The sequence below is a fragment of the Paramormyrops kingsleyae genome, chromosome 1, assembly GCF_048594095.1.
Source record: "Paramormyrops kingsleyae isolate MSU_618 chromosome 1, PKINGS_0.4, whole genome shotgun sequence".
Lineage (NCBI taxonomy): Eukaryota > Metazoa > Chordata > Actinopteri > Osteoglossiformes > Mormyridae > Paramormyrops > Paramormyrops kingsleyae.
In genome coordinates this window covers 61,439,746-61,444,154 of record NC_132797.1, presented here as the reverse complement: position 1 = coordinate 61,444,154, position 4,409 = coordinate 61,439,746, and the positions used below count along the sequence as shown (strand labels likewise).

Here is a 4,409-nt window from a genome sequence, read left to right as displayed (position 1 = left end):
AATGACCATTTTCATTAGTGTTTATTTAACCGACTGGCTTGATGTGTGATCTGAAAGCAATGTTTGCTTTTGAGCAAAGATAATAGTTTTCAGAAGATTTTTTGATTTTGCAAGACGAGTGTAACGTATTGTGGTTTAGCTTGAATTTTAGGGTTTGTGCTTATAGAGGAGATTTTAGGCAATGTGTTTTAGCAATTCAGGAAAAATTCAGGATTATTGATTGGGCGCCGACGCGAGTGGCAGCATGTCCTTTAGCTCCGTGTCACCTAAATTTCCTTCTGGAACCTAAATTTCCTTCTGGATAAATAAAGTATCTCTATCTATCTATCTAAAACTGTAAAATGTCAAGGCATATCAGACTACTTTGAAAGTGGGTGATAGGCCTCAGACTCGATCAAGAGGGTTACAGTAAATACTAATTATTCTGTTTCTTTTATGTTCCTCTTTTTGTATCTGCTACTATGACAAAAAAAATCCCAGTCTAGTGCTGCTTCATTATTCCATCCTCTTTGTACAATGTACTGATGTACAGTACTGTCAGCAAAACAGCATGATACACTACCACCACCATGCTTGACCGTTGGTTCAGTATTCTTAGGTTAGGAAAACAACCTCACTCTAACCCCTTCAAACATATCTCTTTTCATTGTGGCCAAGCAGAGATGACACATTCACACGTCATTGTGACTGCTCCCCCATCCCCCACCCATTTTAATATATTATATAGGCTACAGCTTTTGATAAGATCTGTGTTTTAGCTGATAATTACATCTAATCTTAAATCATTTTTTTTGATAAACATCATAATAAAATTGGAGTGAATACATTTTAAAAATAACATACTTGAAGACCAGATGCATACAGATTCATCAAACAAGTCATCAAACAATCAGTCATTGGCGTAGAAAAAAACTGAAAAAAGGCACCTTTCGAAAAGGCCAGGCGGACTAGAGCTGTACTGCGAATGCGCGATACATTCCAACGGCTATTTCACCGGACGTCCACTCGAAAAACTCCACAGAAGTTGAAAACTTTCCTGGTGCGTTTTAGGTAAGTAATTTTACAGTTGATTGTTTGATTGAAAAATACATTATAAACAGAGAATTATATCAATTTGCATGCGTCCGAACGTTTTCTTATATTTTTTAACTAGTTTCCAACTCAAATGCTTAGTGAGCATACGCTTTATTTTAAATTTACAACATTGTTTAATGTATATGACCGCCATTGTGTGTGTGTGTGTGTGTTTGTGTGTATATATACGTGTTAAAACGCCGTCTAATCTATACTGTGATAGATGTTAAAGTATAAAGTACAATATTGTAGTCAGATCTAGGCTTGCCACGATAGACGGTGTTGACGGTGTTATGACGCAACACCGGTGACATCACTTTTCCAGCGTGATACCGTCCCCACATTTATTTATTTTTTTTAAAGACTGCTGACTTCTCATTTTTGTAGCCTAATGTCATTTTGGAAGTTTTTCTTTTATATTCGTTTCTTGTTCATTCGTTTAAACTTTATTTATTTATCTTTCTATTTTATTTTCTTATTCGTTTTAAAAACGTTCTAACATAGGCTACGTAATAAACGTTCTATGGTTGTTATTTGTTTGGTTCCAACTTCCACAGTTTTTTCAGCCTGTAGCATTGTTGTGTTTTTTGTTGTGTTATGTTAATAAAAGTTCTGTTTAATATCAGTGATTTTTTTATTGTAGTTTCGTTGTCGTCCATTCAAACAATTGACGCCGAATTGCCAATTCCCGCAAAACTAAAAGTGAAAGTATAATACGCACGCATTTATAAGCTATTTAAAAGCAGGGGAAAAAAATGTCACATGTCCATTAACCGGTGGGGAAATTTCCTCATCGTCACATCCCTAGTCAGATCAGTTTAAAACATTTGTAACCATTTTTTCGTAACATCATGTAAAATGATGATTATTAAATTAGAACTCAATTCAGCGGGAGAACAAATGTTATTTGCTAATGTAATCTAGTTCCTTTTTGACAATTATTTCAGAACGTCCTTTTTAAATGCATATGATGGACATATTGCATGTATGAAGCATTTTCCCGGCGCCTTGCTTTAGCGTCTCTCGTCCTTCACCTTAACGGGCCTGGGGGAGGGGTGTTTTAAAAGCCGAAACCTGTTTGCAAAGAAACACTATAGAGATGCGTAGAAGCATGGGTGTAAATTACGGGGGGGACTGAGGAAGAGGAAGAAGGGTTCAAATTTACGTTCATCGCGGTAAATTAATTGGCAGTCTGGCAAAGTTTTGAATAAATTGAGAAGTGGTAATATATTTAACATTAGTTTTTTTTCAGTTTTAATTTTTTTATGCTCTGCTGCTCCCAGTACAATAGAAATGCAGATATTATTGTATTTTTAGGTTGGTAATTGTTAGGTTTAAAAGTAATTTTAAACTTGTACTCTGGGATTGACTGATATAGTAATTTGATTGTTTTTTGATAAACAGATAAAATATCACTTACTGCCAAATGGAATGCACAAATTTAATTAGATTATTCCTCACCTTTTTTCCAGGTGCTGTGCGGCAAAATTCAAAAACGAAAGAGGCTACAAAAGATGAGGTGAAAGGAAGCATTACCTCATTCCTCTACAATGCACGTGATTTAAAAGGCGGAAGAAGAGACGCAGACAAGAGGAAGAGCAGGAGAGTGGCCCTTCCAAACAAGGGAGAGTGGAATTGGTGGACTAAGAGGATTTTTTAATTTGTAAAATAAATGTAAACTGATTTTTTATTTAATTGTGATGTCAGTGTGTGATTTTCCTTAAATAAATATTGCATAAAACTGATTTTAGGCCTATCTGCTTCTTTACTTTTGGTTCAGCCACAATTTAACTTATCAGTTTAAGTTATTTTACAGTTTACCTGTAAAACTGTTTGCTCAATTTAATTTTGTTACCATGTGTAAATAATCTTAATATAATCCAGTAGCGATCATTCCAAATACCAGCTACTGTACAGTTTAAATTAGCAGGATTGTGAAAACACTAACCACATTTTCTGGATTACTTTCTCTTGTAAAACGTAATATGTTCTTTAAGTATGCAAAATGCAAAATTTGATTGTTGATTTTGCATATCCCAGACAAATCCCACATCTATGCCCATATGGGCTGGCCCACATTGTGCCCAGGTAATGTGGCCCATATGGGGCCCAGATAAATCCCACATCTTTGCCCATATGGGCTGGACCACATTGTGCCCAGGTAATGCGGCCCATATGGGGCCCAGATAAATCCCACATCATTTGCCCATATGGGCTGGCCCACATTGTGCCCAGGTAATGGGGCCCAGATAAATCCCACATCATTTGCCCATATGGGCTGGCCCACATTTTGCCCAGGTAATGTGGCCCATATGGGCCCCAGCAATAACCCATACCGAACCCATTTGGGGTTTCTGGGCTGGCCCACATGGGGCCCATATGATTCTTGGGTGCAGATTTTGATGGGGCCCATATGGGGCCCATGTGGGAATGCTACCTGAGTATATATTGTGGTCTTAGGTCCGGATTACTGTATTTTATTAGTCTCTCACTACATTTCTGTATATGCATCATGAGACGCTTGTGTGACACCTTGGTAATGAGAAACCTTCTTGTAGGCCATCAGTTAGGACTAAAGCAGCTGATATTAATTTGCACTGATAGGGGGCAGAATTGCTTTCTAAATACTGACAGATTTCAGCTGTTTGCTTGGCTCTCCATGCCTTTTTGCACCTCCTTTTCTTCATGTATTCAATAATTATTCCCTGTGTCATTTCACTTTATTACAAATAACTTAATTTAGGGACTTATTTGTTTTGATTTCTTTGTATGTGTGGATTACTTGGGTTGTTACTGACATGTGGGGGGTATTTTCCGTATGTCGCTTAAATCATCCGAGATCAGATGCCTCATCCTGCATGAAGTAATGCCAGTGAGACTCATCCGGGATAAGTCAGTTTTTCAAATGCAGCTGTGTAGTAGATTAGTCAAGCTGGATCCATTCATCCGAGATGATTGCGCGCGCCCGCGCTGCTTGAAAAGCGCATATATATCGAGTCTAGAAAACATAATCAGCAAGTCTTTGATAGGCTGCAATAATTAAATGACGAAAGGAAGGGCACACCTTTTCACACAAGCGGAGCAGGACCTCGTATTAGAAGGATATAGAGAATTTCAAGAACTAATATGCACAAGGGGTAACACGGCAAAAGCAGCCCAAACCAGAAAAGACAGCTGGCAAAAAGTGGCCGACAAATTAAACGCGGAAGTAGTGTTCATTGTATTTACTGAATGCAGCGTTTCATTTCCTATGTGTTAGATTAATTATTATTGAATACAGTAAAATCCAGTTATAACAGTACGGAGCCCGGGAGGGGACATGGGAGGGGAAAAAA

At 37.7% G+C, this 4,409-nt stretch overlaps 1 long non-coding RNA gene across 1 annotated transcript; it reads left to right on the top strand.

Annotated features, from left to right (window-relative positions):
- Positions 1–984: 984 nt before the first annotated feature.
- On the top strand, positions 985–2,819 carry LOC140593249 (uncharacterized). Its single transcript, XR_011993496.1, has 2 exons — positions 985–1,050; positions 2,547–2,819. It is a non-coding gene; the product is annotated as an uncharacterized lncRNA (long non-coding RNA).
- The last annotated feature ends 1,590 nt before the right edge of the window (positions 2,820–4,409 follow it).